We start from the raw sequence: 13,095 nt of genomic DNA on the forward strand, positions 1-13,095 counted from the left end.
CGGGGTACTGAAGAGGTCACTGTTCATGGGGGCGGGTGTTGTGGAGGTCACATTTTAAGGGAATAGAGCTCCGTGGAGGTCACAGTGAAGGGGGTGGGTTATAGTGGAAATCAGTGTTAAGGAGACGGGGTACTGTGGAGGTCACTAATAAAGGGGCGGCCACTGTGGAGGTTACTGTTAAGCGAGGAAGGGACTGTGGAGGCCACTATTAAAGGGGTAGCGGGGTACTGTGAGGTCACTGTTAAGGCAGCGGGGTACTGTGAGGTCACTGTTAAGAAAGCGGGGTACTGTGGCAGTCACTGTTAAAGGTGTTATGCAAAATAACCGTGGAGCCCCAGTTATGGGTCTTCAACACAGTGAAAGCCAGATATCCCTCAAAGGAAAACCGAGCAAAGGGGTGTCCCCATTACAGAGATCACCAAATCCACCATATTAAGTGGCCCCTATGTCAAGACACCCCTTTGCTTGGTTTTCCTTCCTTTGAGGGATATCTGGCTTTCACTGTGTTGAAGACCCATAACTTGGGCTCCACGGTTATTTTGCATATCACTGTTTCCCAGGGAGCTTTGCACTTTGGATTGCTGTGTCGAGACTCTTAAATGAGGCTCCATAGTGTTTTCTGTAGCTGGTCTCCCTAAGATCAGCTATTGTTTTGTTTGAGTAGTCTCCAAGGCATTCCTCCCGGATAGCCAGAATCCTACTCCACACTGATGAGGGGCAACACCCCTGAAACAGCTGTCTGCAGATGGTTAACTGGCTTAGGTCTTCACCGTCACATCCTTAAAGCTTGTAAAAGAGCGGGATCTTGACATAGAGGCAACTTAATATGGTTGATTTGGTGATCTCTGTAATGGTGACATCCCTTTGCTCCATTTTCTTTCCTTTGAGGGATATCTGGCTTTCACTGTGTTGAAGACCCATAACTGGGGCTCCACGGTTATTTTGCATATTACTGTTTCCCAGGGAGCTTTGCACTTTTGATTGCTGTGTCGAGACTTTTAACTATTCCAGAACCGCCGAATGCAGGATTGCTGTAGATGCGATTTTTTTAACCCCAAAAAAGGTATATTAGACGCTGTTTTGATAACAGCGTCTAATATACCTGCTACCTGGTCCTCTGGTGGTCCCTTTTGCTTATATCGACCACCAGAGGACACAGGCAGCTCTGTAAGTAGCACCAAACACCCCCGTCACTTATTAACCCCTTATTAACCCCTGATCACCCCATATAGACTCCCTGATCACCCCCCTGTAAGGCTCCATTAAGACGTCCGTATGTGTTTTGCGGATCCGCAAATGGAGCCTTACAGGGGGGTGATCAATGACAGGGGGTTGATCACCCCATATAGACTCCATGATCACCCCCCTGTCTTTTGCGGATGCGCAAATGGAGCCTTACAGGGGGGTGATCAATGACAGGGGGGTGATCACCCCATATAGACTCCCTGATCACCCCCCTGTAAGGCTCCATTCAGACGTCCGTATGTGTTTACGGATCCGCGGATCTGCAAAACACATACGGACGTCTGAATGGAGCCTTACAGGGGGATGATAACCCCATATAGACTCCCTGATCGCCCCCCTGTCATTGATCACCCCCCTGTAAGGCTCCATTCAGACATCCGTATGTGTTTTGCAGATCCGTAAAACACATACGGACGTCTGAATGGAACCTTACAGGGGAGTGATCAATGACAGGGGGGTGATCACCCCATATAGACTCCCTGATCACCCCCCTGTCATTGATCACCCCCCTGTAAGGCTCCATTCAGATGTGTTTTGCGGATCCACAGTTCCACGGATCCGCAAAACACGGACACCGCAGATCCGCTAAATACGGACACCGGCAATGTGCTTTCCGCATTTTGCGGACAAGAATAGGACATGTTCTATAGGCTCTACAAAATACACAGTGTTCGCCCGATCAGGCCTGATCTTGTGCACACACACTTGCGTTCAGTCCGCCGCACCGCAGTGACAGAATTTTTTTTTTTTCTGATCACTGCAAAAACACTGTAAAATCACTGCGGCGCTATAAAAAGATCACTTTTGAGGGGCATGGCGAGTTCATAGAAGATTTATTTTTTTGACACAAGTTTGCGGAAATAGTTTTTTTCTTGTTTTTTGTTTTTTCTTACAAAGTCTCATATTCCACTAACTTGTGACAAAAAATAAAATCTCACAGGAACTCACCATACCCCTCACGGAATCCAAATGCGTAAAAATTTTTAGACATTTATATTCCAGACTTCTTCTTACGCTTTAGGGCCCCTAAAATGCCAGGGCAGTATAAATACCCCACAAATTACCCCATTTCGGAAAGTAGATACCCCAAGGTATTCGCTGAGGGGCATATTAAGTCCATGAAAGAATGAACTTTTTGTCACAACTTAGCAGAAAGGGAGACTTTGTGAGAAAAAATAAAAAATAAACAATTTCCGCTAACTTGTGCCAAAAAAAAAAATTCTATGAACTTGCCATACCCCTCACGGAATACCTTGGGGTGTCTTCTTTCCAAAATGGGGTCACATGTGGGGTATTTATAATGCTCTGACATTTTAGGGGCCCTAAAGCGTGAGAAGAAGTCTGGAATATAAATGTCTAAAAATGCCCTCCTAAAAGGAATTTGGGCCCCTTTGCGCACCTAGGCAAAAGGGGTGCTGGGTGAGAGAAATATCTCTCTAAAATGACAACTTTGTATAAAGAAATTGGAAAAGTTGACTTTTAGAGAGCTATTTCTCTCACCCAGCATGAGTATATGTAAAAATACACCCCAAAACACATTGCCCTACTTCTTCTGAGTACGGCGATACCAAATGTGTGACACTTTTTTGCAGCCTAGGTGCCCAAAGGGGCCCAAATTCTAAAGAGCACCTTTAGGATTTCACAGGGCATTTTTAACGCATTTGGATTCCAAAATAATTCTCACGCTTTAGGTCCCCTAAAATGCCAGGGCAGTATAACTACCCCACAAGTGACCCAATTTTGGAAAGAAGACACCCCAAGGTATTTTGTGATGGGCATAGTGAGTTAATGGAAGTTTTTATTTTTTGTCACAAGTTAGTGGAATATGAGATTTTGTAAGAAAAAAAAAATGGGGTCATTTGTGGGGTGTTTCTACTGTCTGGGCATTGTAGAACCTCAGGAAACATGACAGGTGCTCAGAAAGTCAGAGCTGCTTCAAAATGCGGAAATTCACATTTTTGTACCATAGTTTGTAAACGCTATAACTTTTTCCCAAACCAATAAATATACACTTATTGCATTTTTTTAATAAAACACATGTAGAACAATACATTTAGAGAAAAATTTATATAGAAATGTAGTTTTTAAAAAAAAAATTACAACTGAAAGTGAAAAATTACATTTTCTTGCAAAAATTTCGGTCAATTTCGATTAATAACAAAAAAAAGTTAAAATGTCAGCAGCAATGAAATACCAAATGAAAGCTCTATTAGTGAGAAGAAAAGGATGTAAAATTCATTTGAGTGGTAAGTTGTATGGCTAAGCAATAAACGGTGAAAGTAGTGTAGTGCAGAATTGTAAAAAGTGGTCTGGTCATTAAGGGGGTTTAAGCTAGGGGGGCTGAAGTGGTTAAATGAGGCTCCACAGTGTTTTCTGTAGCTGGTCTCCCTAAGATCAGCTATTGTTTTGTTAAAGGGGCAGTCGCTGTGGAGGTCTCTGTTAAGGGGGCAGGGAATGGTGGAAGTCACAGTTAAGGGGACTGTAACCTATGGTCAGTGTTAAGGAGCGGCTGCTGTGCAGGTCACTGTCAAGGGCGTGGAGCGCTGTAGAACTCACTGTTAAAGGGCCAGGCTGCTGTGAAAATCAAAGTTAAGGGGGTGGGCTGCTGTGGAGGTCCCATTTTAAGGAGACGGGGCACAGTGGGGGGGCAGTGTTAAGGGGTGGGTGGCTGTGGAGGCCACTGTTAAGGGGGTGGGGTACTGTAGATGTCACTGTTATAGTGGATACTGTGGTCCTTCAGCTAGTATGCAATAAAATGCATCTGTATAGAGAAAGCTGCTTGTTCTTCTTGTTAATTCTTCATCCACTTCAATTACATCGCTGAGGTGGTTGCACATGCTCAGTTTAATCTTTTAACTGCCACCAGCCATATCTACTGATCCCAATAGTCATAAAAGTCAAGGAGGTGTGACCAAAGCAATAACTTACATGATAATGACAGACACAAAGAGCAGGAAAGTTGGAAGTGGGGGGATAGTCTGTACGAGTATGTCACAGTCTGTACAGTATGTCTACCACTTTCTACGCTGTAATGAATGTCAAGTGGGAATGTTTAAGGGAGGGGAGGTCATGAGGGATGGTTATCTGGCCAACGGCTAACTAACATGTATGGTTAGCCTTAGTTCATATCTGTCTAAATTCACTTTGCAGTGACTTTGAGCCCCAAGGGCACATGACTAGGTCTTTTACCCGGTTCTGCAGGTGTCACAGTCCTAGTTCGACTTTTTAATTGCATCATTAGGATGTGTGTACAATAAAAACCTATCAGGGAAGCAGCATTAGTCCCTGTTCACATCATCCTATGTGACCATGTTTGGTGGCTGTAATGGAAGCTCCAGACATATGAAATCCATATACAAAGGGATGGGAGGCCACGTTGTACCCAACTGCCAAATATTAGGATCTTGAATACTTTGTTGAGAATGATGGCTGCTTAGGAAGTTCATCCATAAATTTGTAACACTAAAAATTATGTATTTGTAGGTGAAATTTAAAAATAAATGTAACCATAATAACCATGTTACCATTGAGACAATGACTGACAGCAACGGGTCTCTAGTAATCATGTACCTTATTTATAGAAATAACCCTCTCCATTACTTGTACTTATTGGCACTAACGAGGCCCCGGTTTCTTTGTAGTCGCTCTTCACAATGCAAGTCACCTGTTTACCGGTATATTTCATTTGGAAGATGCTTAAAAAAAAGCAGCTTTCACCTTAGCTTTCTATTTCAAAACTTCTACAGTGTCAAGAGGAGAATGCTCTGCTATATCATGTTTCCAGCACTTAAAGATCTAATTGGGATATTGTTCTGTACATGCTGTTAGACACTGTAGTGACAAGAGGAATCTTAGCTAATGCTGGCATTGAGCCAACACATATCTTCTTTGAAGAAAGTGCAGGCTAATTAAAGTGCAATCTGGGAAAGTGCTCGGCAGAGAGAACAAAGAATCGCTATCAACAAAGTGCTGGAAAACCTCTTTCGGTGGCATGTTATTGGGCTCGGTTGTTTGCCTTCTTCTCTGTTTTATCCCTCTTATGTGTTTAGCGCTACATTGTTTTGCGCGCTTCAATAAAGTTCGGCTTTAGCCCTCTGCAAAGATGTCAGACCGGAATCACGAGATACAAGCAATGAAGGAAAATGTAATAGATGTTTTCTTAATAAGACATTTTAATTAGAACTTCTTCTAAATAATGATTACGCTTTGGGTTAAAAATACATGGTTAAGTACCCATTTTTGATGTTCTGTCTTTTACAGGAGAAAACAACGTTCCTTTGAAATGAATGGCCTTGAATACTACATTGTCGCTTAATCTAAATAGGTCCACGTTTTTGGGCTGATTTCCTAATATATGTGGGGTCAAAGTTACATTTTCCTGATATGGGGCTCCAATTTTATGCAGTGATAAATAATTACAATACACATCTGCCACTAGAGGGAGCTTATAAGCTTACTGCATACTGTCTATATATTTCATTTAAAGAGGTTGTACAAGAATAGGGGGTTTTGTCAACCACTCACACACACACACTTGGCCGAACCTGTAGCTTATTACCTTAATCCTGGCTCCCCTCTCCCTCTCCTTCAGGACTGTGATTCTCCACTGGGCTACCTCGGTAAAAATACATTTTTACGTCGCCAATCACTGGCTGCGGTGGTGACTGGATCCCCTTGTCATGTGGCCATTTGTCACCTCTGAGGCCAGTGATGGGCTGCAGTTGATGTCAAACTGGATGTTTTCAGTGAGGGAGCTCAGAGGAACATCACAGGCGTGGAGGAGAAGGAGCAGGGAGCCAGCGTCAGGAAGTTTACCTTTACAGGTCAAGCTGAGTGCACAACCCCTTTAAAGGGATTATCCGGCATAAGTCAAGCTTGGATGGCAGGCAGCAGCATGTTAACAAAATTCAAACAAACCTCACTCGCCTTTTAAAATGCCCTCTTGCACTCCTGTACTGGATCTATGGAAGTGACATGAACATGTCCTTAGTCCCCAAACAGTTGCAGCCACTCTCTGACCTCAGTGGTCACTTGTGCTAGAGCAGCACATTCCATTTTACACATCATTCTTAGTAGAAAAGTCTATTGGCATAGGCCTGTAAACAAACGTGGTGCTTCTTCTGGAGGTCCGTGCGCCAGAAGTTCAAATCTACTCCAGCTATGAACTGGTATATACCGGTAATTAAACTATGATTTGCATCACTTTCTGTAAATTTTTGTAAATCTGATGGGCCATAAGAGGCCATGTCTTCTCTCCCCTCACCCTGCTAAGCCCAACTCAGTTTTCTCACCACATTTGAATAGTAGAGAAACATGTGAAAAGTTACAAATTTGCAAATATGTCATATGCCATAATTGTTTATATTTTTTTTTATGTCTCAAAAGTGGAGAGAAACAGAGCCAACTGATGCCTGAGGAAGCGGGTTCATCCAGCGATACTCATGGATCAGGGTTCCATGCAAACTCTATCTACCTCATGTAATGGGTATTTTAATTTTCCAAGAACATCGGATGTGTACCTATTCACATCACTATCCTATTTCAGGAATGGTTGCATTTGCACGTTAATTTGATGATATCGATGGACTTTGGTTATCTTGTAGTTTTGTCTTAGGATGTATATAGAGAGAATGAGGGATATATAACTTGATTATTGTTATAGTCTGGGCCATATTCAATACATGGAGGGGGGGTTATTTGAACTTAGGTGATGGTACTTATTTTGTACTCTATCCAAATTTTATGTACAGAATTTTAAAGGGGTTGTCCAGTCTTTTAATATTGATGCTGTATCCTCAGGATGGGACATCAATATCTGATCATCAGGGGGTCCAGCACCTCAAACCCCTGCTGATAAGCTGCTTCAGAGTAGCTCCAGTGCGGCAGGTGTCACCCAAACTATGCAGTTTGGTCGATTGAGAAGTGGACAGAGCTTGAAATTGTGGTAATGCTCCCACTGACTTCAGTGAGAGCATTGGTACAGTACCCAGCTCTATCTGCTACACAATGGATGAAGCTGTGTAGTTCTAGCCAGGGGAGAGGAGTTCATAGAAACCATGGAGCCCTATAGCAAAACTTAGAATCCCCCCCCCCCCCTCCCCGACTGAGTGGTCTGCCATCATTGGCCCTACTCCACTGGTTCTGGCACAAGGTTCCAGCATCTGGGCTACTCTGCAACAGCTGATTGGTGTTGGTGTGGTGGATCAGATACTGATAGCCTATCCTGAGGACAGGCCATTAATAGAAAATTTGTGGACAATCCCTTTCATGTTTGCTTTTTGTCTACAATAACAGGAGCTTGGTATCTCAAAAACAAAGCTCCATCTGTATTAAATACATTTAAGACTTAAAAAACCTTGTGTTAAAAAATAAAGATTCATTTTAACATATATTTTATTTGACCAATATTCATTAAACAGGTTTTCCAAGGAGATTTTTTAACAAATGGGCCACAACATGTCAAAATAATACAGAAGCATTACTCACCAACATCAAACTCCTGCACCTGCCATTCTAAAACTGCTCCAGTCCCTGCTGCTCTGCATTTCTTGTCCCAGCTCAACACACCAGAAATGCTAGTAAAGACCCTTAGCTGTGATCTACCTCATCCAGAGTTCGGCTGAGCAGGTCTTCCCTAACATTTCTGCTGTATCAAACTTAGACAGGTAGTACAGATCAGCATGGACCTTAGCAACGGTGGCAGGAGAGCAGTAGAGGTGAGTAATGCTTCTTTATTGTATTATTTTGAATAAGTTCTGGTGCACATCTTTTTAATCTCCCAGGAAAGATTTTGCAGAGCAATCAGATCTATAATCTACTTTTCAATTGGACTCTCACTGGTTGGACAAGGATGGTGATATGTTTTATCAAAATACTTGTGAAATGCACATGTAAAGTTACTGTATGTTAGAGTTACAGTCGTGTATTACTCCTGCATCAGTAATTTACTCACTAAAGGGTCTTGGTCTTTTATTTTAACTTACAAAACAGACATAAAAGTTAGTAGTAAGGCTATTTGTAGACTGACATACCTATGTAAGCAGAAGAACCATCTGCAGACAGTGTGGCTCAATAAGTCTCGAAAAAACCCCATGAAGAATTATTCTCACCCTCAGAACACCCCATGCTGTCCTTAATTTCACATAGTCAGGAACCTTTCTCTGAGGTATTTTGTAGGTCATTTCTCCACATTCTACAAGGTTCACTTAGACATTCAGACAGTGAAGTATATATGGTAGAGTAGTTCCTATGTCTCCTTTCGCCTGAATATTTATTGATTTACAACCGGTCTACGTTTGATGTTTGGAACAGAGTCATCTTAAGTTTTTCTGGCTCCTGTGATCATGTCTTTTAAATTACTAGTTTGAGAAATTGAAGAAAACAACTTTTGTGGCCGGTAGGAAGTGTTATCCCTGGCAGATTTTTTCTATATTTCCGTTTAACATGACTCTGATAAATAAGTTATGGTCACACCTTTTTAATAATGAAGTATGGCTGAAAAAAACCTCAACCAAGGGATAGGAGAGGATGGACATCAGAATTTCATCAGAAAATTACCTATTGTTTAAATCACAGTTTAATTTTTCACATATTTTTAAAGAATTATTGATATTTTTATATTTTCCATGTCAATATCTATTTTTAACCCCTTAGTGACCAGCCTGTTTTGGGCCTTACTGACCAAACGTTTTTCTTCCTTTTTTCATTGTCGCGTTCCAAGAGCTATAACTTTTTATTTTTCTGTCTATATAGCTTTATGGGGGGTTGTTTTATGCGAGAAAAGTTGTAGTTTTTAATGGCACTATTTTGGGGTACACATATCTTTCTGATTAACTTTTATTAAATCTTGCTGGGAGGGAGATGGGAAAAACAGCAATACAGCCACTGCGTTTTCACGTTATAAATTTTGCGGCGTTCACCGTAGGGGTTAATTTATGTGATATTTATGTAGTACGGGTCGTTACAGACGCGGCAATACCAAACATATGGGGGAAACTTTTTGGGAATTTTTTTTCATTGTAAAGAGTATTTTCAATGGAAAAAAAAGCATAATTTTTTTAATGGGATTTTTTTGTTGACTATATGTGGGTTTTTTAAACTTTTTTTTTTTACGAGTTAATATTCCGACAAGGGGACTATAACAGACAGCTTTTTTTATTGATTTTAAAATGCAATGCATTATCTCTATAGTGATACATTGCATTTTAATGTCAGTGCTATTCTGCTATCCAGCAGCCTGCTGGAAATTACGCAAGGCTGGTCTGGGGCCTACACGAGACCCCAGCCAGCCTTCACACACATTGGCACCCTGCGATCGCATTTGCGCGGTGCCAATGGGAGACATAGGGAGTCCGCTCCCTCTTTATCTGTATAAATCACTGCAGTTACCTGCTTACCTGTCATTCTAATCCTGCCTGTAATGATATCACCTCTGTGTATAGATTAGACAGGATCTTCACAATAGGTGATTATCAAAGCTTATCTATTCTTTACTTGTACAATGACCTCTGCAGATATCACAGAGCATGCCAAGAAAACTCTCCCATAGTGGTCAGTGATGTCTTCTGACCATTGTGTCTATGGTCAATGTGGCTGTCATAAGGCAATTTTCTTAATGCTTCCTAAATGCTATTAAGAACAGCTCAGACAAGATGGCCACCCCTAGAATCATGTTCAGGAAATAGAATAAAGAAATCTGCAATCCGAAAATAAAAACAGATTAGAAAAAAGCATATGTGTCACTATCTGGCTTTAACCGCCTCCGGACCGCCTAACGCAGGATTGCGGTCCGGAGGCGGCAGCTCCAGGCAGAGTCACGCAGCGATGCATCATCTCGCAAGACGCGAGATGACGCGCTTAGCCGGCCCGCGCATGCGCATCGCGGGCCGGCAATAGTTCGAGGGGGGTCACGTCATCAGCTTGCCAGCCAATGATCGTGGCTGGCAAGCTGATGATTTAAAAAAAAAACAATCACAAGCCATCTAACACATTATATTTGTAAATATAATGTGTTAAATGGCTTCCCTGCTCCTCTGCTGGTCCTTTTGGTCGGTTGGTCTCAGCAGAGGAGCAGGCATCACAGTGAGTAGCACCAAACAGCACACTTAGCCCCAGATCACCCCCCTGCACCCCAATTAACCCCTTGATCACCCCTGTCAATCAAGTGACAGGAAAGGAAAAAAAGTGATCAGTGTAAACTGTCACTTTTTTTTTTCACTGGTATTGACTGTTAGGTTTTAGGGATAGTTTAGGCCCCTTGGTTAGGTAGTTAGCGATCGTTTAGCGCCCAGTCCACCGCACCGCAGTCACTTATTCGCTGATTAGCGTATCGCTAATCAGCTTTTGTACTTTTATAGTATCTGTAAGTGATCAAAACTGATCACAGTCAGATCTATAATAGTATTAGTGTCACCTTAGTTCGCCCTCCACCCAAAACGCAGTGTTTGCCCGATCAGGCCTGATCGGTTGCCCACACGTGCGTTCACCCACGCCCGCCCCGCCGCAGTGACCCAAAATATTTTTTTTGATCACTGCACAATCACTTTACAAGCGCTGCGGCGATAAAAAAAAATCTGTTTTGATATTTTTTATCAACCGCAGCGGCCTCCGGTACTTCGCTAGCCTCCCGTTTGTAAGACAGGCTTGCTTTTTTTCTTGGGTAGTCTCAGGGAATACCCCTAAATTTAGTAGCCCAAATGTCAAACAGGGGGTATTCTTCTGAAGAGGCCTACAGGCTTCTGACCCAGTCGGATGAGGAATGGGAACCCTCATCTGATGAATCTAGCGGGTCAGAATATGAACCTGTAGAAAGCAGTGGCAGTCTGACCCAAAGTTCGGACGAGAAGGTTGAGGTCCCTGATACCACCAGGCGTACCCGGCCCCGTGTCGCTAGACCACAGGTTGCGCAGGATCCGCTTCAAGGGCAGCAGAGTGGGGCTGGCGCTGTCGGATTACGTGGTGAGGCATACACCAGCAGCGCAGCCCATCCTGGACCTAGTACCAGCACTGCCGTACAACATGGTGAAGTGGCGAGCACCAGAAGGGCAGTTGAAGCTGGTATGGTGGCACGTGCAGTAGTTACCCTGTCGCACCCACCCGGCAGACAGGCCCGTAGACCCCCTAGAATCCCTGAGGTGCTGGCAAATCCTGATTGGCAGTCCCCAACTTCAGCCGCACCAGTAGTTCCCCCTTTCACCGCCCAGTCTGGAGTTCGGGTTGAGACAGCTCAGATCGGTTCGGCCCTGGGATTTTTTGAGCTGTTCTTGACTGCGGAGCTCTTAGACATAGTCGTGGCAGAAACAAACCGGTATGCCACACAATTTATATCCGCCAACCCGGGAAGCTATTATGCCCAGCCTTTCCAGTGGAAACCAGTCCAAGTTTCTGAAATTAAAACTTTTCTGGGCCTTCTCCTCAACATGGGTCTAACCAAAAAGCATGAATTGCGGTCATATTGGTCCACGAACCCAATTCATCACATGCCCATGTTCTCTGCTGCCATGTCCAGGGCACAATTTGGAGCCATCCTGCATTTCCTGCACTTTAGCGACAACACCACCTCCTGTCCCAGAGGCCACCCAGCTTTTGACCGGCTCCACAAAATTCGGCCCCTCATAGACCACTTCAACCAGAAATTTGCAGATTTGTATACCCCTGAGCAAAACATCTGCATAGACGAGTCCCTAATACATTTTACCGGGCGCCTTGGCTTCAAACAATACATCCCAAGCAAGCGCGCCCGGTATGGGGTCAAATTGTATAAGCTCTGTGAAAGGGCCACAGGCTATACCCACAAATTTCGGATCTATGAGGGAAAAGATCAGACCCTGGAGCCGGTCGGTTGCCCTGACTACCTGGGGAGCAGTGGGAAGACAGTCTGGGACTTGGTGTCACCCTTATTCGTTTATCATTGTCTTCTACAGTATATAGCGGAAAATTCTAAATAACTTGATGAATACGGGCAACAAGTATAAATGTGTGGCTGACAGGAAACGTATGAATGGTCCATACATACAGACGTGGACAAAATTGTTGGTACCCTTTGGTCAATGAAAGAAAAAGTCACAATGGTCACAGAAATAACTTTAATCTGACAAAAGTAATAATAAATTAAAATTCTATAAATGTTAACCAATGAAAGTCAGACATTGTTTTTCAACCATGCTTCAACAGAATTATGTAAAAAAATAAACTCATGAAACAGGCATGGACAAAAATGATGGTACCCCTAGAAAACACAGAACATAATGTGACCAAAGGGACATGTTAATTCAAGGTGTGTCCACTAATTAGCATCACAGGTGTCTACAACCTTGTAATCAGCCATTGGGCCTATATATATGGCTCCAGGTAATCACTGTGTTGTTTGGTGATATGGTGTGTACCACACTCGACATGGACCAGAGGAAGCAAAGGAAAGAGCTGTCTCAAGAGATCAGAAAGAAAATTATAGACAAGCATGTTAAAGGTAAAGGCTATAAGACCATCTCCAAGCAACTAGATGTTCCTGTGAGTACAGTTGCACATATTATTCATAAGTTTAAGATCCATGGGACTGTAGCCAACCTCCCTGGACGTGGCCGCAGGAGGAAAATTGATGACAAATCTAAGAGACGGATAATCCGAATGGTAACAAAAGAGCCTAGAAAGACTTCTAAAGAGATTCAAGGTGAACTTCATGCTCAAGGAACATCAGTGTCAGATCGCACCATCCGTCGTTGTTTGAGCCAAAGTGGACTACATGGGAGACGACCAAGGAGGACACCATTGTTGAAAACGAATCATAAAAAAGCAAGACTGGAATATGCCAAACTACATGTTGACAAGCCACAAAGCTTCTGGGAGAATGTC

Source organism: Bufo gargarizans, chromosome 5 (genome assembly GCF_014858855.1).
Source record: "Bufo gargarizans isolate SCDJY-AF-19 chromosome 5, ASM1485885v1, whole genome shotgun sequence".
In the NCBI taxonomy this organism is placed as follows: domain Eukaryota; kingdom Metazoa; phylum Chordata; class Amphibia; order Anura; family Bufonidae; genus Bufo; species Bufo gargarizans.